We start from the raw sequence: 23,695 nt of genomic DNA, 5'->3' as shown, positions 1-23,695 counted from the left end.
TAGGTCTTTGGGACCCAGTGTAAAGCTGAGTGTGAGAAATGGCTCCACAATTAAGAGGACTTACTGCTCTTGCATGGACAAGAATTTGTGTTCCAGCATTTGCATTGGATAATTCATTATTACCTATAACTACAGCTCCAGGGCATCCAGCTCCCTCTTCTGACCTTCCACGGCCACCCACACACATGTGCACATTCATCCATGTTCACATGCTCTCTCTCTCTCTCTCTCTCTCTCTCTCTCTCTCTCTCTCTCTCTCTCTCTCTCACACACACACACACACACACACACACACTCAAAACCTAAAGCTGGACACGAGCAACAAGACTTCTCCCTTCTACCTCCACAAAGACGGTGCTTCAGCCTAAAGTTCAGCATCTACTCTCTCAGTATATAAAGAAAATCCCAGGTTTCTTTCAATTATTTCTTCATCTTCCATAGACTTTTCTTGGCTACCATATAGCATACTAACTATAGTCTACCAATGTTAAGTTTGAAAGACCACTCCTGCATTATCAAAGTGAATTTTTGAAAGCTTCAAGCTTGAGCAAGTGGGATTCTCCACACATGACTGACTAACAAATCAACCTAAGTAAACCAGCACAGGTAAACAGCTCTACAGAAAGGATGTTTGCTCTCACAACCATGCTTCCAGAACAACATCACTACTCTCTGCTGCTGCGTGGAAGCATGAGCTGAAAACGTGGTGTTTCTACAATATGTGCCTATTTTTTTCTTTACTAGAAACTGGGTGCATCACACATTCAGTAAAGACACTTCTTCACCTTGATAAATATCCAAGTTTTGTAACTTTTATAAATGCCAATTAGCCAGCTAAATGAAATGACCAACTTTATTTCCATTTCTTTCTACTTTTAGTGACTACCTAGTTCTTCAGGTAATAAGTGGGATAAGCAATTTGATGAATAAAGAGGGGGTATTTGTTTGAACAGAAATTAGATTTCTAAATGTCAAGATTCACTGATTGATAATGTATATGAGTGTTTAACCTCCATGCAACAACATGTGTGCCTGATGTCTGCAGAGGCTAGAGGCAGCAGGACTCCTGGGACTAGAGATACAGATGATTGTGAGCTGCCATTCAGGTGCTTGGAATTGAACCTGGGTCCTTAGAAAAAGCCAGTGTTGTTAGTTGCTGAGCAATTTCTCTGGTTCTGGAATTCTAAATTTAAGCCATTTGGTTTAGTTGTTTGTGGACATGAATATGTTAAAGACCCCCCATTTCTGCATCTAAAGTAATACTGAGGATTGGGTGAGATTTTATCTAAAGTATTTTTGAGGTTTAAAATTCTATTACTCAATCACATTTAATTTAGATTAAAAAGAAAATGAGCTTATTACTAGTATGAAGCTAGACATAATAAAATCATAGATATACTTATCTACTCTTCCATGTATATATGCATTCATGTGTATATTTATACCTCTGTCACACTGAGAAAAATTGAAGTGACTTACTTTGTTTTATATAAGACCACAAGGCAAAAAGTAAAAATTTTAAATAAAAGTTGAAGTGATATAATCCAGAAATGGGAAATGTTGAGGAAAATCATGATTAGGGTCACTGAATAAGAATGTCTGAGGGCCAAATGGGAGGCTTCAGATATTATCTGGAGGGACACCGTGAAGACACAAGTAATATTCTCAGAGATGACAAATGGTAGCAGAGAATGGTAACCCAACCCAGAAAATCTGTTTGAGGGAGAAAGGAGCTAATTCTGTCCCATTTCTTAGAAACTCTTGCAAACATGTGTATAGGCATCATACCCAGGGAAGTAGGATGGTGAACTCTGTCAGCTCCACACAACCTAGAGTGCCCTGAAAAGAGAGTCACAGGGGGGATTGTTTAGATCGGGTTCACCTGCGGGATTGCCTATAGAGGATTGTCTTGATTGCCCTAACTGGCGGGGGAAGACCCAACCTACTGTGGGCAGCACCATTCCCTAGTCAGGAGAGTCCTGGACTGTATAAGAAAGGAGAAACTGGCTGACAAGAGCAAGGCTCCTAAAGGCAATGGTTGAAAGCATTCGCTGCAGGAATCATTTTCTTTGCAAGGCTTGGTGTGACATGTCCTCCCACAGATTTGAAAACTCAGTCTCCTACTGATGGTGACACTGGGGGAGGATGGAGAAACTTTGAGAGGCACCAGGCTGAAGGAAGTGAGTCACTGGGGGTGGACCTTGAGGGTTATTCTGGTCAACTTCCTGTCATACCTCTGCTTTCTGTCTTACCCAGCTGTGATGTGGACATCTCATATTCTTGCTGACACAGCTGTGAGCTATTCTATAACCAGCCTCTGTCCCTTGAAGGACTGTATTTCTTCAAGTATGAGCTGAAGTAAACCCTTCCTCCACGAAGTTGCTTTCCTCTGGTAGTTCTCTCCAGGGAGAGGAGGTGGATGCAGCAATATGCAGGCTCTTACAGAGATGTGCAATTAGGATGGAGGGGGGGCTCTAGTTAACCCGTACACTTTATCCTAATACTTGCTTTGTTAGACATTCTACTAATCAGATTGTAAAAACAGTCAGGAATGATATGTATCAAGATGATTTCAGTTTGTAGCAAATTCTACTAAGATCCTGAATGTCCTCTAAAATAATTTTCAAAGCAAAACAAAAATCCAACCTCAAGACTAAGAGAATATGCTATAACATTAAGAAAAAAAGCACTTAAAATGTAAGATTTACTTAGTCCATGTTTGTTCTATTCTCTGTTAGAGAGATTGTCTTAAAACTGATCAAACATTCGTATTACATAGTTAAAAATGATGGACAAATTCTGTCAGTCTGCTGATATGGTGAGTCAACCTGACACCTGAGAAAAGGAATTACCGTAAAAGCAAGTACGGGATCTAGAAACACAGAGGTGAGTCAGTACACTCTGAGCTGTTCCATAGAAACAGGCTAAGCACTGGGTGTTGAAATTTTTTAGGTAATACGTACACAGGTGTGCCAGACAACAGTATGTTATCTAGAAAGACCTATGGGATTCATAGATCCACTGCTTTCTCTACAGGGTCTTTGATACCAGCAGAAGTCAAACTTCAGTTTACACTGAGTAGAAGGGTCAGGCTCTTTATAGTTCAGAGCATCTACAGTCATTAATGAAGGGCTCATGAGTCCCCAGGGACGACCTCCAGGAACATGGGCAATGTGGGCTCAGGCAGTCTGAGACTGCCCTCCAGCAAACCAAGGACTGTTGGCTGGCAGAAGGACAGGAACTATGTGGTCCTGGTGGAGGAAAATGAAAAGGGACTTGGGGCATATGAATTTAGCACTGACAGCTGCCATTGCACACTTTTGGAGACCTTATCTCAGAGGATGGGAAATCGGGCTTTAAGTCTGTGGATGCTTCCTAGGTGGGAAGAATCCCTAAAGTACGTTGAAACCAGAAAGTACCCTAGTAGAATTGTGAAATATTCCTTTACACTGTATTAATATATGTCATTGTGATTGGTATAATAAAGGAGCTGATTGACCAATAGCTGGATAGGATAAGGTTAGAGGGAAAGCCAGACAGAGAATTCTGGGAAGCAGAAAGCCACATGGCAAAACATAAATAAAAATATGGGTTAACTGAAAATATAAGAGTTATCTAGTAATAAGCCTGAGCTATTACAAGAGCATTTATAATTAATATTAAACTCTGTGTGGTTATTTGGTAGTGGGTGGTCAGGACAGGAAATCCTACTCAGCCTCAGACAAATATGGTACACAGAAGAGCAGATTATCAATGATTTTATTAGGCAAAGTCAAAGGTCTTCTGAATGACAAGGTCAACATGCTTTAAGCATGTCCTACCAAACAACACTGGACTTCACAATGACAGCTGAGCTGAATGTTTAGGAGCCTGTGATGGAGGAATTTGGAGAGAGTGTGGAAGAGAATTGTGTTTCATCCATACTCAATAGGATAGCAAAACTGAGACAAAACCATAGTGGGAAACTTGGCCCAGAACAGAACACTTTCTAGTTAAAATTGTGGCATATATATATGTCAAAGACGGGTAGGAGAACCCAGTGTTCAGAGCTGAGGCTGGAGGCAAGGTGGCAGAGATGAGAGAGTGCTTTCATTTGGGCTGAGGGGGAGAGAAAGTTTGGAGCGAAGATTCACGTCCTATTCCAACTCAATTATTCCATGATTCTGTGAAAGCAGTTGGCAGTTTTCAAGGAAATGGCTGACAGTCAGGAAGCAACCGGAAGCAGGAGAAATATCAAGGAGCCTGGAGAGTCCATTAATGGATACATAAGTCTCTGATTTATTGAAATTGGCTTTAGTTACTGAGCTCCATTCAAAATTCCTGCTCAGTTGTGAGCACTTGGAAGGTAGTGGGAAAAATCTTGCTAACAGTGGGCACACCTTCACTGATGTCCACTTAGAGAAAGCCAGGAGGGGAAACACTTGGAAGACATTTTTACAGAGAAAAAATGGGGAAATTTGGAGGAGAAAGTGGACGAGGACGATGAGGAGAGGAAGCAGAGTGGTGAGAAGGGAGAAAAGTGGCGTATCTGCTTACCTTTGCTCACCCTGTTCCCTGCTCTCTGCAGTTGTGGCTGTGTTTAAGACAGCTCCGCTGGGTCTAATCAACGGCTGACCACATCTGTTCGATTGGAAGTGCACGTCATCTTGGTTTTGGAATATAGGCAAATATGCACTTAGGTCTCCTCCAAGCCAGAAGCTTGCTCAATGTTTAAGGATTGAGCTAGTGAAGAGCCAGGAAACAGGGAACAATGGTCAGAGTACAGGGAGCCGTTCAGTAGGGAGGATTAGCTTGTTGTCATTCTGCATGCCGGAGCTACTTCTGTGACCTCTCAAAGAGGCCATCATCCCACCCATGCAGTGGAACCTCTCATGAATTATAGTGACATCTCTATACTTCATGAAAATTCCTTTTTCTAGGATCTCAAACTATGCCTCTTAATTAACAAATGAATCTTTATACACTTTTCAGGGATATTGTGATAATTCTGCAATTATTCTTATACATATTTATGTTGGGCATGTGGTATGGTATGTATGTTTATATCTTCCTGCGTGTGCGTACCTGTGCAGGAATGTGCGCACATGTTTGGAGGCTGGAGGTCTGTAGCAGGTATCTTCTTTAATCTCTCTGAAACTTACTTTTTGAGACAGGGTCTCTCACCCTCATTAACTGAGCATGTCTAGCTGACCAGTGAGCCCCAGGCAACCTTACAGCTCTGGCTCCTCAGCACTGGTATTATATGTATGTACCATAGTGCCCAGCTTTTGTTTTCATGGGGCTTGGGGACCAAACTGAGATCCGCATGCTGTGTGGACACTGAGCCATCCTTCCAGGCATCACATCCATTTTTGACGTGAAGAAACCCAGAGGTTAAGAGTGGAAAGGGAAGCTTCCTAGCACCCAGTGTAGGAGTTAAGCAATAGACTAAGCCTTTCTCCCAGGGCACACTTTCTGTTACTGTTGCTGTCTTGCGTACTAATTGTTGATCCATTGTTTTGTTTTGTAACCCAGGCTGAACCTGAAATCGCAATCCTCCTGCTTCATTTGCAGGAGAACTGGGATCCGCACTGTGCTCCATGACATTCAGCTCTGAGCTTTTATTAGGATTTATAACCCCTCCCAAGTTTGGTACCAGATTTGAGTGAGGATTAAGTTACCTTGGAGAAATTTGAAATCACAGAATAACAGTGCATCCATTTGACTTGACAGGGAAATCTAAAACTTGTTCCAATATAAGCTCCAACTGCTCCAGGCTCTTAGACAAAGGACATGAAGAATTGGACTATGATTCTTTCTAATGGCGGTGAATTTCTACCACAACTAAGCATATATTTAAGGTCCAAGTTAGTTACAGGCATCCTGTCTAACATTCTGTGCTTGCTTTTCTTTTATTTAAGCACACACATACACAGCCATTAACAAAGAAACAGTGTCTGGGTGTAAAAGTTAAACTGTTTGGTTCAGTTTGGTCATTTCTTTTCCAAAACATAACAGACAATAGTGAGATTAAATGTTTTCTCATAATTAACATCTATCCTGCATGTTGGTTTCTTTCCTTTTGTACCTCAGATGTGATGGCAAAAAGAAAAGTAAATAATTAATGTCAAGTTCTTGTACTGTGTTGTAATAATTTATGTGACATTCATGTACTATGTGATAGCACAGAAGGGAAGTGGGCATGAATGTGAGATTGAGATAGAAACTTTAGGTATGCTAAAGCAAGTCCAGGTTTCCCGCAAGTCTGTGACTCATGGTGGACCTGACACTTTGGAATAAAAGAGGCCAATTGGCTAGCCAGATACCTTGCAAATTGAATTGACTCTGTATTAGCTACTTTCCTACTGCCATGTGCACCCTGACCAGCAGCAACATAACAAAGAGAAGAGTGGATTTTCTCTAATGATTCCAGAGGTTTAGAGTTCATAATGGAGGGAAACCTTTGCAGCAAGTGGCAGGCACTGTAGCTGGAGAAATGGCTCAGGCGTCAACATGCTTGATGCATGTGCATGAGGACCTGAGTTGAAGCCTCAGAACCCACATTACAAAAAGCAAACCAACAAACAAGAAACCAAACCCGTGGTGCTTTGCTGTTATATTCCCAGCCCTGGGGAGGAAGAGAGAAGAGAGGGAGATCTCTGGGACTCAATGGCTAGTCAGTACGACTGAATCAATGAATGCCAGGCTCAGTGAGAGACCTGGTCCCCAAGATAAGATGGAGAGAAGTTAAGGAAGGTGCTTGGTGTTGAACTTTGACCTTCATGTGCCCATGTAACTGCTCCAAACACATACACACACACACACACAAAGAGAGAGAGAGAGAGAGAGAGAGAGAGAGAGAGAGAGAGAGAGAGAGAGAGAGAGGCAGGAAAAAAAAACATAAATCTTGAAAATATACTTAAGGAGAAACTTCTGGTATGTTACAGCACACCAGTACTGATTCTACGTAAACTTCTTCTGAGATCTGGAGTGGGCTTTATTTACTAACGATGAGCCCAGGATCCCAGAGAGCAGCCTGTGTCTTGTCCACATTTTATTAATCTCTCTGGTAAAAAGATTCTGGATTGTTGTTTACAAGTGGGCAGGATGCCAGAGGTCAGAGGTTGCCAGGAAGGATGAGAACCCTCCTTAGATCAAGAGCTCCCAGAAGTAGGCACATGAGAACAAAAGAAGATGTGAACTGGGTGGAGGCTGGGTGTGGGTCCCTTTCTTTCTGTGTTTCTATTTTGGAGCGCTTGTGTGGAATCATAAGGGTGGATGCGATTTCAACACTATTGTGAAAGTCACCAGAAGCGAGATCCGGCTTCGTGGTTTGTTTTGTGTGTAGGCGAGCCCTAGAAGGAAACTGGGCCAGAAAGGATACTTTATGGCTCTTACAGTGAACGTACTATCTGGAGGCATAGCCCCACACAACACTTTGCCTGCAAAGACAACAAAATAAGCATCATTGCACTCAGCAAAATTCAAATCCATCCAGGGCTCCAATGTGAGTTTATTTACACTAGGGCTGTTGCTGTAGAATGTGGAGTCTCTTCTTTCTCCTCTTATTGGAAACATACTGTGCCCTGACTGTATTCTTTCCCACATGTGCTATCTCTGTTGTTCCTAGGCCCTGGGCACTCGTGTTTTCTGTCTCCATCAACTCTCTCCTAGACATCACACTGCAACACATCTATTCCACTTACTATTCCACACCATCTATTGCGCGTTGTGACTTGGACCCTTTGCTTAGTTCCAGAAACCCATGTCATGACCACATAAAATAGACATATTTAATCACATGTGACCTGTCTGTGTAGATGAGCCTTCTTAGAAACACCTGGGTGAAGCTGTTAAGGTCATGTTCCTTTTACCAAAAGCACAAGCGTGTTACAGCCATGTCCCCAGTTGCCTTTTTATGTTTCCAGCCTAAGTGTGTGCCACCTGAGCGCCTCCAAACAACCAGACACCAGGAATTCTTCAATAATTGGGGTCACTCCATATAAAGTTGCCTGTGATATCTGCAAGGATTTCTGGAAAGAGGAAATGTGGGATGAGACTCTTGGCTATGTGTCTAAGGCCGGCTCGCTCTCCTAGCCATTTCCTGCCTCAGTTTCTTGCACTTATCCCACTATGCATTTTGGGGTGGGGTTCTTCTCTGAAACATACAACAGTGGCTCCCGGGCTTGATCTTTCCCACAGGCCCTGGAATCAATCTTCTAAAAGCCTCGCAGCACTTCACCTGGATAACTAAGAAGCCTCTCATACTTAGAGGACATTGAATTACGCCCCACACCTGGCCCTGCATCCTTATCCACTGCAGACCACGGCATTACCAAGTGTGTGGTTTCTAGCCCGAGGATTCCAGAAATCATCTTAGAAGTCTTTTTTCCCTTCTACTTCTTCCACGCACAGCCCACCATCTGTCTGTTCTGTTTTTAAAAGGCACAAGGAGTCCAACCATCTCTCACTCCCTCCAACACAGTCATACTTCTCCTGGAGAGCAGCAGGTACCTACTGTATTTATTCTCACCACGGCACATTCCTTTTTTCAATGTCGCTATGGTCCTCTAAAAACATAAATCAAACCCTGTTCCTCTTGAGGTCCAAACTCTCTAATGAGACCTTTTTCCAGCTGGAAGGAAATCTAATGCTTCAGTAGACATGGTGCTCCAGGACCCTCCCTTCTCTTACATCTTTGTCTATTTCCTTTCTTGTTCTTATTGTTTCTTAAAACATCAGTCATCAGCCAGGGCGGTAGTGGCACACACATTTAATCCCAGCACTTGAGAGGCAGAGGAAGGTGGATCTCTGTGAATTTGAGGCCAGTCCTGTCTACAAGAGTTAGTTCCAGGACAGGCTCCAAAGCTACAGAGAAACCCTGTCTCAAAAAACCAAAGGAAAAAATCCTCCAGCCATCATAGGCTCCTGACACACTCATTCCACCTCAGATTTGTTCTTGATGTTAGTCTCTGTATGACATGAATTGTAGTTTCGTTTTGATTTTAGAGTCTAAAATTTGAAATTTTCAATACAATATGATTATTTAATTTTAATCCCGATTTGGGATTGGAGGCAAGCACATGGCCATAAACTAGAATATATGCTCTACCCACATGTCATGCTCTTTAGCTCTTGCTTGGTTCTAGGACTTATAACACGCATTGGCTAGAGCATAAACTTGATGCAGCTAAGGCCTCGTGCATAGCATACATCAGGCATGGAATCTGTACTTCTAGGCTAAATAACCGCAAGAGACTTGCCATTTGTCTCTGCAAATGTCACATTTGTAAAATACAGAGAACAGCAATGAGGGGAGTACAGTGTTGACTATGTCTTAGCCTCCTATCTCAGGAATAACTGGGTTTCTGCCTCTTCTAGCACATCACCCTATGCCTAAGAGAAGATCCTCATCCCCCGTAAGTACCCTACCAGCTTGCCTCAATAAATCAAAGATGGCTTGCTTCATCCTAAGGGATTTTTGACCTATGTGTTATGTTTAATAATAATAACCTTATAATTAAGTAGGGTTTTGTATTTTATGATCATATGTATTCATCTTGTCTATGTGATACTCTGTAGAGGTCTATTAACTTGTATATATAGAATATTTCTCCTTGTGTACTAAATTTCTATGGCTATCGTTCACTCATGTGTAATTTATTACATTTTCTTCAAGCATGATCAGGATCAGTGACAAAACTCACTGTGGTCTTATGTTTTGCATTATAAGTAAATATGAGTTTGGAATTATACCCTGCTCCTTGTTTCATGTGATGCCTCAGATGCATGCCAAAAATCTTGAGTCACATGATGTAGCATCAGGAAGTCTGTTAGTAAGCACCTCCCTAGCATCAGCATCTGCCCCCAGCCTAGATGCAGTTTATTTCAGTTTACAGAACAAATGAAAGATGCATCTTGGATAAAACTCAGTGGGTACAGCAGGTCTTGACCACGTGACTCCAGCTTGGGCAGGAATAACTCCAGGAACTCCTTGAGGCTTGGTTTCTAGACCTCAGACCTTATAACCTATGGGATGTGATAGGCTCAATCCTGGCTATCATTATTGGCCCCACTTAGCTGGCTGGAGCAGGGCAGGATGAGAATCTTGGATTTAGAAGCTGACTTTACTAGAAAATATAGCATAAGACTCCTTAAGAACAGCAGAACTATCCTGAAGGAAAAGTTGGGGTAGGGAGGTGCATCTGAAGAGAGCTCTAATTCAGCCTAAGATTGAACCACCAAGATGGCAGCATCCATCTGCTCGTCATTAGATTACATAGACCTATCAAAACAGAAGGTACCTTGTACCCTTGTGGCATATTTTCTGCACAACCTTGAGTGTCTGTCATATTTGGACATCCTTTCTAAGGTGTTCTTCATTAGCACAGAATGAGAATGTGTTAGTTAATCATTATTGGTTGGCACAAGAACTAATCAACTACATAGGCTGACCAGCTTATTCAGTGGGAAGGCACAAGGACTCAGGGAAGTCCTTGATTTTCTCCTGGATTGTTAGTGGCTGAACACTTTGGGTCTCTGTAGAGAATGAATTCACAGAATAAACTTTGAGATTCTGAAAATATCAATAGAATAAGTTGTTGTGGGATGTTTCTGTACACAGTACGTATGTATTGCTCTCATTGGTTAATAACAAAAGCTGATTGACCAACAGTCAGGCAGGAACAATCAAACTAAGGACTTGAATGAGGAGGGGCAAGCTGAAAGAGACTTAAGCAGTGCCCCAGAAACAACAAGTCAGCAGACCGGTAAAAGTCACAAAGTAACAGCCACTTGGCAATACATAGATTAACAGAATGGGTTAATTTAGAAGAGCTAGCTAGTAATAAGTCTAAACTATAGGCCAAACAGCTTGTAATTATAACTTTCTGTGTGATTATTTGGAACTGTGTGGTCAGGACATGAAAGCGCCGCCTCCATTTATAATAAGTTGGTATGCAAAAGCTAATTGGTCTTCATAATAATTGTAAATTAAAGAAAAAGGTCACCCAGGGAGTGATTGACAGCTCTTGTCACCATTAAACCTATTATGCTTTTAGGCCTTCTTCTAGGTCAAAGGTTATAGGAAGCTTGTGTGTTTTCCTTCTGTCTCACATGACCTTACAAAGAACTTGCTTTTGTTATGATTAGCTGAAGACAGTTCTTTACACCTAAAATCAGGCCACAGTGATGATCTACTTACTGACCAAAAACACAGTCTTTAATTGTTCTTTACCATCCAGAATCCTTGGCTACCCAGGACTATGAATAGTCACCATCTGTTTCATTTAAGTCTCAAATGTGCAATCATGATGTCCTCCTGTTCCTATTATATTGGGCTTCTCCAGAGCAGCAGAACTAATAGGAACTCAATTCCCAAGAGGGGATTAACTGGTAAGCTCACATGAGCAGAGGCTGAAAAGCCCCTCAATGACTGTCTGCAGGGAGCGAGTCAGGGAAACAAGGTTCTGCTCTGTCCAAGAAGACAGAGCTTCAGAGCAAGAGAGACAAGCAAGGCTGCATCCCCTCCTCTAAGGACAAAGGCTCCAAGACCCGATCCAATCCAAGGAGGACATTGAATTCTGAGACCTACGACCTTTATGAGGTCCCAGGATGGAAGCAGGGGACAAAGGCAGCTGCTGGGGAAGGGGTGGGGGCTCAAGTGAGAGCAAGCTTCCCCCTTCCTCTACTTCTCCACTCCATCACTGGCCTATTGGATGCTGGGACTCATATCTGCTCTCTGGTTCACATGGCAATTCTCTCTGGGCAAGCCTAGGATGCCTTCCCAGGTCTCTAGATTTCCTTCAAGCTAGGCAAGTTGACAAAATTAACCACTACACTTAGGATAAAATTTCCAGGAGATCCGAGGGCAGAAGGTGGGGGCAGGTAAGAAACACAGGCCAAAGCCCTAGCACACATTTGAAGAAGGAATAGATGCTATAAGGGATACTTCTTCCAAATTAGGGCAAAGATGGTGGATTCTTCATTTGCCCTTCATTCAGATCAGAGAGCAATGTTCTCACAACTCTCCAGACATAGGAGCTGATTTGTACCTGACGAGCAGTCAGAACTGTGGCTCCCAGTCACTTCTTGAGCTGGAACTTTGAATCCTGAGGAGCCTCCATAGTGTCAAGACGGCAGGTACTTAGATTCTCACTGTTTTAAGATTTTTCAGATAAACAGAACCAAAGTATAGGCACACATATACCATACATACACCAAGCATACACATACACCATATATACATCAAATACACACATATCATTCACACATACATAATACATACTCCAAATACACACACATTAAACACACAAACACACACTCACACACAAACACACACCAAACACATTCACACACACACATACAACAACACATCAAATACACATACACATCCATACACCATATAGACACCAAACACACACAATTCATACACCAAATCACATATATACACACCAAACACACACAGCACATACTCATCAGTTGCCCAATTCAAAATACACAATACACTACACACATTCTCACACATACACATGCTACACACCATACTACATATATACATACCATCCATACTCACACATGTACCACCTACACACACCAAACACACACACCAGCAGACACACAGACACACATACATACAAACATACTCCAACAGCCACACCATACTCTGTCTGCTTAGGCTGAATGTCTTTTATCTGAAAGCTTAGGATGGGTGGAGTGGAATGCTATTGATAATGAGCTAGCTTGGAGATGGGATCTAAAGGCTAAAAACAAGTCAGAGAATAATCTCTACACATATAGAGTGGAAATTTATGCATTGCTTTTAGGTAAATGCTTTTGAAGTCTAACCTGCCATGTGAATTCAGGCCTGGGATGTTTCCATCTGTGACATGTCAGCACTCAGGTTTGATTTTGGATGAGTTGGGACTTCAGTTTTCAGATTAGGGATCCTAGCCCCCAGCCCCACCCCTGCTGTATAGAAAGTGATGTTTTAAGAGATTGTTCATGCAGTTTTGAGGGCCAGCAAGGGAAAAGGTGTGGCCAGGCAGGCAGACTGAGAACTCCTGCAGGATCTTATTTCAGTCTGACAGAGACTGATTTCTTTGGAAAACACAAATCTTTACTGCTGAGGTCTGTAACTAATTAGGCAAGGCCCGCCCTTGCTGTGTTGGGTAAGTTGTGTTATTCCAAACCTACTGATTTAAATGTTTATCACATCCAAAGTCACCTCCAAAGCAATATCTAGACGAGTATTCCACCAATCACAAGGCTCCTTAGCCAAGCCAAGCAGCACATAAAATAACCATCACACACACTAGTAATTTCCGTTTGCCAAGCAGAACTATTTAATTTCTACTGAAGCCACCCCTTCCATCTTATGGGGAGAGCTGCAGCAATTTCTGGGTTAGAGCAACAGGTGGGGGAGAATTGCTGCTCTGTATAAAGCTTTGGATTGCCTGGCCTTGATGCTCCTAACAGGCAGTTTGAGTGAGTAAACAGGAGCCCCATTGTCTGTGTCACCTAATTGGATGTGAAACATCTCCATTCATCAGGCCAAAATGTCCAGTTGAGAGGACAGTTAGGGCTACAGTTTTATAGCTAGCATTTGGACAGCTTCAATGCACTCGAGGGTGGGACTACACACCCCTTACTCATTTTCTCTCTCTCTCTCTCTCTCTCTCTCTCTCTCTCTCTCTCTCTCTCTCCCTCACACACACACACACACACATGCACATACACCCAACACACATATACAAACACATGTACACATGCAACACACACCAGATAAGGACATCTTTCCTCTTCTTTGTGGGGCAGCTTCCATGCACTCTAGGGTGGGACTACACACCCCTATCTCCCTCCCTCCCCCCCCCCTCTCTCTCTTACACACACACACACACACACACATACACACACACCAGACAAGGACACTTTGCCTCTTCTTTGTGGTAGTCAATCTGGGCCTGTGTTCCTAGGGCTGTGGCCACTAACAAGAGGCACCTAATTTAAATTTGGACAAACCTCCAAGAGCTACCGGCAGCCACATGCTATCTCTCTGATAAATTTATTATTTGAGACATGCATCCCAGCAATTCAATAAGGTCTCTCCTCTCTCTAATTGAAAGATGCAAACAGAGATTGGTGTAGCTTAAATACATAATTAGCTTTCCATTCTAGTTGGCAAACCTCTCTTTCCTGCTGACACAGGCCTGTGGCCCTGGAGAAATGTTTCCTGCTTGCTTTTCTCTGAAAGCAGAGTTGAATAAAAATGGTGTCCCTTTTATGTTTCCCTCACCTGATAATAAAAGCCACCCTCTCCTCTCCCCGCCTCATCCCTATCCCTTCTGTCCCCCTACCTTCCCGTTCCCTGCTCTCCTTTTCCCTTTTCTCCCCTCCCATCCCCCCTCTATCCCTTCTGTTCCCCTACCTTCCCCTTCTCTTTGCTTTCATCCCTTTTCCCTGAACCAAGTCACAGGTTTTATTCTCCTGCCTTAGTTATCTTTCCCTACTGAAAAACAGAAGAAAGAAGAGAAGGAGAGAGAGGAAGAAAGAAGAAGAAAATCCTACTAATTATCTCTCTTCACATTTCAAAAGAAAATCTTTGGCCATTTGTTCTAAATTACCTTTAATTTTCCATATTCATCAACTATGAAATACCTATATTTTAATCTCCCTTCCCATCACTATTCTGGCTTTATCTTCCTTTGCCATTAGCTTCTCTTTTTTTAAATTTTTTATTTTTTACCCCCAGTCTGGACCAATATGGGGTAGCTGCTCTTGGAAATCCCCTGATAATTTTGTTTGCACAAAAATGAAATTCTCCACCTTGCAAGCATCCGTGGAATGCTGTCTCCTCTGCCTCCTGGAGGGAGCTAGGCACCACACCTCCTGAAACTCTGAGTTAATGATTTCGTCAATTACATCAGCAACACCCTAGTTCTTTGAGTAGATCACAGCTCCTCTCAGGCCACACTGCTCCTTTGCAACCAATGTGCCAAGAAATTGTTTCTCACAACTGTGGTTATTTATTATTTACTACAACAAATCACATATCCTGTGATGAGCTCCAAAATGACGAATTAGAGAGTGACTTTTACCAAAACAACCAAGAGACAGGCAGCCAGTATCAGCAGTTATGGCTTAACAAAAGTCACCTGAGAAATGACCAGGTGTTCACCCAGACTCTACACAGGAAGAAGTGCCATGGACAAGGGTGTTAGGTATATTTCTCAAGAGAAACCGCTCGGGCAACACAAATAATTCCAATCGGACCAAATTAGACCGAATAAAAACTGCCCACGTTTAATAAATGCAGCGCTCCCGGATGGCCAGGAGCATGGCGGGGGGGGGGGGGGGGGGGGAGGGAGAAAATACCATGCAAACCTGGAAGACCACAGGTTCCTTTTTGGGCCGCAGCCTAAACAGCCTGTGGGAGTGGTCCTGACCCTCCCTGGAGAAGAGTCAGCCCTTGGCAGGCTTTTTGGAGGTGGAGTCTGGACCAAGGAAACTTCCACGGGGAGGGGCTTTCAAGGATGGATGCTGGGTATTACAAAGTGTCTTGTCAAAGAAAACACAGGGTCATTCTGCCCTCATGACTACTGCTGCTTGGGTTTACGATATGTTTTCCAGGGATGCTAACACACAAAGTCACTGGATAACTTTTGATTCAGATGTCTGAATCTGAGGCCTGAGTGTATAGAGCTGAGCTCTCTGAAGTCTTAACAGAGCATCTCTTTTACATTTAACAGGCATTTCCTTTACAACATTGTCACCACGTCACTACCACCTTTCCACCTTCCTTGGCTGGCAGCTAGAGTTGGGCTTTCTTTGGACCACCAGCTCCCAAATAATGACACGGAGACTTCTTATTAACTATGAAATCTTGACCTTAGTTTAGGCTTGTTCCCAACTAGCTCTTAAAACTTAAATTAACTCATTTATATTAAACTATGTTCTGTCACGTGGCTCATTACCTTTCCTACTTACTTTATGTCTGCCTGGAGAATCCCACCTCTCTTCTTCCCAGAGTTCCTATCTGGGTGGAAGTCCCACCTAACTGCAGGCCATTCAGCTCTTTATTAAATCAATCAGAAGGTGCCTTGGCAGAGACACATCTTCACAGCATACCAAAAAGATTACCCCTCAACAGCCATCTGGCTGCCCAGCTCCAGCCCCTGCCTCTGTCATCAGCTGACTCTTCATCTGCTCTTGTGTATGTCTGTCCCTGTGTCTTTTCTCCAATTCTTAGGAGAACCCCAGTCATATAGGGAAGGGGCAACAACTCTATTTCCATCTAAGTTCACAAACCAAGGCTCAGGGAATGACGTGGATTTGGGAGACAAATACTCAATCCAGTGCTAATTCCTCTGGGGAAAATAGACAAAATCAGCATCTTAGATGTATTTCTTATTAGACAGGAAGTTTGTGAATAACTAAGAGAGCTCTATAGAAGTGGAAGAGGCTTTGGGAATCAGTTCTGATTGACTGAGCAGGGTGATCAGCGCTGGCCTTTCTGACCACAGTCACACTCTTCTTCACATTTCTCTCTAGCTAGGATCAAAAAACCAGGGACATGATGCAGATAAATAAAGCCTGGATTCTGTAAGACTGAGCTTTCAAATCACATGCACAACCCTATATTCTTCAACTGAGTGAGCTATAAAAGTCTGAAAACTGAAATGTTCTTGCCCAAAGTTTCATACCAATCCTTATTTGTTAACAAAAGCTGGGTTGAACTGACATTGGCTTCCTTATAACATAGAGATTTACGTGTTTCTGCACAGAAATACCGTTTGATATAGGGGTAAAGTCCAGAACCTACTTCAGTTTTATGTTACACACTGTATATGTATCATATTACTTTTTATAGTTCTAAAGCAATTGAAATATGAATTCACAGGCACATCTGGCTTGAAGGGGTTTGAATAAACAAGTAGGCTTTATTCCTTCAGTGAGGTTTTTTTTTTTTCTTTTAATCAAGCAGAAAAGCTGCCACTACCAGCTCTCAGTTCCTCTAGTCCAGTGACCCTCAGACAGGCCTGAACATTAAAATCATTCAAAGATCTTTTTAAAATCTGAACAACTAGGCTTTAGCTGCCAAACGGTTTAATCTGAACCACAAGGGGTAGGCATCCTTTGTAAGTTCAGCAGCCAATTCCAGGGGTGGGTGACCCAAGTTTGGGAATACCTACTCTGGTTACATCTTGGTGACGAACCCTTCAGGGGAAGCCAGTCCGTACTCCATCCCAGCTCTTAGGTAATACGTCAGTTACTTCATTACAACAAAACACCTGACTTGAAGCGCCTTAGGAGAGAGGGAGTTTATTTAGCAATCCATCCCATCACAGATGCAGGGAAGCCATGGCAAAAAGATTCTTTTTTTTTTTTTTCTTGCTGATTTTTTATTAATTAATTAATTTAATTATTAAAGATTTCTGCCTCTTCCCCGCCACCACCTCCCATTCCCTCCCCCTCCCCCAATCAAGTCTTCCTTCCTCCTCAGCCCAAAGAGCAAGCAGGTTTCTCTGCCCTGTGGGAGGTCCAAGGACCACCCACCTCCATCCAGGTCTATTAAGGTGAGCATCCAAACTACCTGGGCTCCCACAAAGCCATTACATGCAATAGGATCAAGAACCCATTGCCATTGTTCTTCAGTTCTCAGTAGTCCTCATTGTCCATTATGTTCAGCGAGACCGGTTTTGTCCCATGCTTTTTCAGTCCCCGGCCAGCTGGCCTTGGTGAGTTCCCGATAGATCATCCCCATTGCCTCAGTGTGTGGGTGCACCCCTCGCCGTCCTGAGTTCCTTGCTCGTGCTCACTCTCCTTCTGCTCCTCTTTTGGATCGTGAGACTTCAGTCCAGTGCTCCAATGTTGGTCTCTGTCTCTGTCTTCTTTCATCGCCTGATGAAGGTTAATATTCAGGGGGTTTTTAAGCATCCCCCTGAAAAAGATTCTTGAGACAACTGCATTGCTCTGTATTCAGGAGGCAGAGAGAAATATGAACGCTAGTGCTGAGTACCACTTTGTCTTTTTATTCAGTCTGGGACCCCAGCTCAGGGTGCCATTCACATTGAGAGTGGGTCTCTATACCCCAACTAACTTGATCTGGATATTCCGTTTTAGATGTGTTGGCGAATCTAACCCAATCTAGATAATCCCTCAAAGATGTGCCTTTTCTCCTGGTGATTGTTGAGCCTGTCTGGCTGACAATGGATATTAACTGCCACAGGTATCTAGTTAGATGAGAGCAGCCTTGGGGGTCATCTCCCTCATACTCAGCAGCTTTTGAAACCAGGAACTGAAACTTGATATTGGTCAAGAGAAGAGGGTCTGAGTTTTGTCTCTGGTCTTGGATGAAGACATGGCACTCTGAGCTTCCCTGAAGCTTACATGATTACTACATGCTCAAGGAGTTTGATAAAGAACAAGGACAATGGTCTCATCTTACAAGAGCCCATTCCAACTGGCCTGTCAATCATCTGGACAGAGATTTTGTAAATAATATAAATTTGTCGAAAATTTAGATCTGCACCATTATCCTCCTTTCTATTATCCACACTTGAGAGTGTGATGTCTTCCACTCTGCAATAAATTATTCTTCTCTTCTATACTCCACTCTATGAGCCATGTATGAACTCTTTCTACTGAGATTAGGAAGGACCAGGAAGCACCAGAAAGCCGAGAAGACTGAACAAAATCCTGAAAACACAGCTGCCTCCCACTGGCAGACCCTAATACCAACTGGCTTACCACAACAATGAACAGATACAAGTCAAATCCAGCTCTGCAACCAAAAAAAAAGAAAGAAAGAAAAAAAGAAAAGAAAAAGATGCTCAGTGTTATAGAAAGACTGTTCTCTCTCAAAAAGATATATTGAAGTTGTACCTTCCAGAACTGCAGAACAAGACCATAATAGAAGTAGAGTTATTATGCGTGTATCTAGTTAAGATGGAAAAATATTGGGGTATGTTTCTACTTTAGATGAATATTTCTAGTATCTTTACAGTCAGAGGGGAGGAACACAGAGGAGAATATGATGTGTGGATCCATGGAGAGGCTATCTTCCCGCCATGTGTCAGAGATGTAGACAATGGAACGGTGCAGTTACACACACACAAGGGTTTCTAGAAAAGGACAAAAGCTGAGAAGAGGCAAGTTTATCGTTTTCCGTGCAGCTTTTGAAGACAGTACGGCCCCGATGACTACTGATGTCTCCAATGCTCTTGCGTCTAAAACTGTGAGAGTAAATGTCTAATGTTTCAACCCAATCAGGGTGCTGTTCTGGGACATGGAAGCTCTAGATACACTTTGTGTCTGAGAAGGAAGCTGTGCTTAGGAAGTTGCTAGACCCTGCCAATCTCCCACGACTCATGGACATCCAAACACTGCAGTTGTTATGAGACCTGCCTCCGACCTTCCTGGTCCTTGGGGTCTTCATTGAAAGGATTCAGTGAGACACAAAGTGATGTGTAGAAGACAGAGTTTATTGCAGAGTAAAGTGAGACATTCTCAAGGGTGGGATCGGAAGACGTCTGAAGGTGCCACTGTCTGGGTCTCCAGCTCAAGTGGGTTTTACATTGCTTCTAACACCTGTGGATCATGTGACTTTTCTGTGGTGTATTTTTCTGTCCAGCTAACTGACATGCCCATCTAAATCAGTTCCTAGGAAGGGAACAATGTACATTCCTGTTCTTTACCAGAACAACTACTGTAGCTACTTACTAATCACGTGATAGTCTGGGAAGTTCAGAAGGTCACGTCTCCACCCAGAGCCTGAGATAAAGATGCAGACCCCAGGCTTCTGACCAGCCAATGGAGTCCTGCTGTTTCAGTTCCTGGTTTCACAAACTTCTGATTGTGAGGGAGGGGGTCCATCCAGATGAACTCCATGCCTGATAATATTTAATTAGCCATCTCATGCTAGGAGGAAGCTTCACAGAGGGGCCTTCATGCAAAGGGAAAACAGTAGTAACTAACATTGTTGAAGACTTAATGCAGTCCAGGCCCCCATTGTCTAGACTAATCAGTTTAATCCCAGACAACCTTTGGAAGCAAATAGCAATTTTGTTCTCATTTTCAAAAGAGGAAGCTGAGGGTCCTATTGATCAATAAGTTCTTTAAATCCTTTATCCAATGACAAGAGGACGACCAAGGATGTGAATTCAGTTGTAGCTGACCCTTTAGCCCTGCTTTTGACATTAGCTTGAGAGAAAAGCTCCTGGCAAGCCCAGCCGTCCCAGGAAGGGAACTTTCCTGAGAATTCAGAGGCTCAGTTCAGCTGGCCATGCTGTGCCAGTGGGAGACTCGGTTCTGATGTGACAAGCACAGGAGTTTGGCATCCAGCCCTTACAGCTGCCAAGAGGAATTAAACAAAGTCACTGGAAGTAAAGGAAAGACACTAGCCGCAATGCCAGCAGCCGCAGCAGCAGCAGGAGGGAGGCCCAATTACTACTGCTGGAAGTGTGAGGAAAATCAAAGTTGGGGACGGTTCAAGGTTATGTTGAAATTCCAAAGCCGTGGGCTTGCATAACCACGGAAGATGGAAATTAAAGCATTAGCTGATCTTCACAGTGTTGATCTCAGGACTCTGCAGGCTCCCTTCGTCTCAACAAGTCTCCTTTCAGTCATGAAGCAGCCAACACGGGGAAGCAGGAAGATGGGGTGAGTGTATGGGATGAAAGGGCCTACGCACGTATGTATGTAAAAAATGCAAAGAAATTAGGATCAGGAGAAACTGAAAAAAAAAAAAAAAACGTATATTAGGAGCCTCCTGCTTTATTTCTGCCATGACCATGTGCATTAGTGGAAAATAAAACAAAATGAGTCCACTGCTATAAACCCAGGAATTTTTCCCAATGCATTTTCTTCAGGCGAAAACGAAAAAAATCAAATGCATTTTTCTCCCTCAACATTAGGTTTGTTGAATACTTCTTGATGTCACAGATATAGCAACAGCCAACACCCCCAACAGTGGCGTGGGATGAGCATGATCATCAATGTTTGGAAGAGGAAGCCACTAATGTCTGGAAGCAGAACAAGCGTCCAAGATAGCCAGGCTCCCAAGAGGCGGGAAGAAGATGTGATTCCAGGCTGGAGCTCCAAGGACACTGTGCTGTGTCTCCCACACTCCAGTGCTGTAGTTGACACGGCCCCACCCACCCTCGATGTCCAGGGCCTTCCCTCCTTAGCCTTTACATTTCTGTGAGTGCTTCATGCTTGTTAAAGACTAACTACAAAGCTTGCTTTCCTTCGGTCAGGCTACCCCTCCAAACATCTAGTTACCATACCTGCTTCCGTGTGGTGACACCTCCAGAGAACAATGCCAGCCCCTGACACAAATGCTGACTTCCAGCTCGTCTTACGTTTCAGCACAGCAGCTCTGGTCTAGCTGCTGTTTACCACCCAAACTACAGTGCCACACATTGTCATACCCGTGCCTTCTAGCTGGATTTCATCCAATTTCTGTCAGCAATGGAATAGGAAAGAAATGATCATTGCTTAGTGTCTTAATCTCATCACATTCCACGTGTGGGCGGGTCCCTAGGAGAAGCGCAAATACAGAAAGGGCATTCTACAGGGCACTTCCAGGACTCAGGCAAAGAACCTAGGATACTAAGATTAGCAAAATTTCCTTTAGCTAACTAACATAAACCTTTAAAAAAACAAATTCTGTAGAGACAACAGAGGGAGGGAAAGTAGAGTAGGAAAACTTAGGAAAATTTCAGTCTAAGTAAACAATATTTTCATTTTTTTTTTAACTCGCTAAATTTTCTGATCAATTCAGAAGGATGGTTGCCAGGACTTCAGGGCCACAAAGAGTCAGACATCCTCCCCTGCGCCTGTTCCACAGCACCCTGCCTGGGAATATTGAGGACAGTATTTTCAGACCCCTGCCATCCAAGTGGAGCCATGCGATGACATCTACGTAATGACTTGTGGGTAGACATGGTAAGAGTCACTTCCAGGACAAGGCCATGAGAAGGAAATCCAGTGTCTCTTTTTCTCTGCCTCAGTGGTCAAGGGGTGTCCTCAGAGAGATCACACTGAGACTCATCTGAACCTTGGCAAGCAATACCATTCAAGGAAGAGGGACATTTCACTGAGAAAATTCACACACTGGATTGACCTGTGTTGAGTTTTCTTAGTTGATGTGTCTAGCTTACTGTGTGTGCTACCACTCCCGGGCTGGTGGTCCTGGGTTCTATAAGAAAGCAGACTGAAGGAGCCATGAAGAGCAAGCCAGTAAGCAGCATCCTCCATGGCCTCTGCATCAGCTCCTGCTGCCAGGTTCCCGGCCTGAGTTCCTGCCCTGGCTATCTAAGTTCTATGATAGACTTAGAAGACATAAGGTAAAATAGAGCCTTTCCTCTCCAAGTTGCCTTTGCCTATGGTGTTTTATTGTAGTAATAGAAATCCTAAACAAGAAAATCCGTAATATTCCATTCTTCCTAGTGTTAACGTCTCTCTCTTTCATGGCCTGGTTACTTTTATTTGACTTTAGGCATCTGAACTCAGTATTTTGTTCAGTGTTTAAGTATTACCTGCTGGAGGGAGGGTTAGTCCACAAGAAGTTACTTGGCTGTAGTGAGAAGGCCACACCCACATGATTCAGGGATAAACTTTGTGTGGTCCATCCTGGGAAGTGATCTGGTACCACCATATGGTATAGGCTATCTTGATTACAACAAGGTGCCAACAGACAGATGTTTGACTTTCAAAGTATTCAGTTTATTCTGGAAGAAGAGGTGTTTTATTTAATGTGTTTACAACCATAATGTCAATTTTGTTGGCTTTCATAAGTGTGTTCTGTATTAAGAAACTGATACTTCAAAACAAAGTTCCTGTCAGCTATGATACATTCCAGAAACAATATACTCTGCAAAGTGTGAATATTACTTTATCGTGGGTTTTTGCAACAGCACCACACCTTGCCATCTGCTAAGGTCTTGACACAATAGTCTTCTTCACCACGAACATTATTCCAGATATTTTGCACTTCCCTTAACTTTGTTTTTAAATTTTACATATCAAAGACAGTTAAAACCAGAATTTTCTCACATTTTAAGATTTGAACTCTTTCTCCTCTCTTTTATATGATCTGTTTGGTTTATATATGTGTGTGTGTGTGTGTGTGTAGGAGTCTGATCTCTTCCACTTGATAACACAAAACAGAATACAAATAAAGTAGCTTCTAATCTTTGATTTATTTAACATCTACTGAAAATCATCAAGCCCCTCCCACCTACAAATTCTTCATTTTCTCCTTATCTTTGGAACTGCGGGTGAGTCAACCTGTGGCTCAAATTCTCAAACCCTTACAAGATGAAATGCAAAATCTAAAGTCCTGTAAAATTGTCAAAACAGAGTCGTGTACTTTCACTCACAACAAAATTTTCAAGAGACATTAGGGATTTTAGTGACTTATCAAATGTTTCTCTTGCATTTAGAGCTTCCTTTCTCTACTGTATGTACATTTTTTATTAGTGTTAGGGATCGAAACCGGGACAATGCACGTGCCAGGGATTTGCTCGACCACTGAGCACCTTACTACTGCTCTACATCCCTAGATCTCTTTTTCCTTTTTTAAAAAAATTGAAACTAAGTTAGTACCCGGCGCGATCTTGAACTCGCTATATAGCCAAGACATCCTTGGATTGTAGACCTACTCCCATCCCACAGCCCCCAGCAGCACCTATTTCTCTTTAAGGAAGGCTTGGGA

The sequence above is a fragment of the Chionomys nivalis genome, chromosome 5 (assembly GCF_950005125.1).
Source record: "Chionomys nivalis chromosome 5, mChiNiv1.1, whole genome shotgun sequence".
NCBI classification, from domain to species: Eukaryota; Metazoa; Chordata; class Mammalia; order Rodentia; family Cricetidae; genus Chionomys; species Chionomys nivalis.
This window is presented reverse-complemented; position numbering follows the sequence as displayed.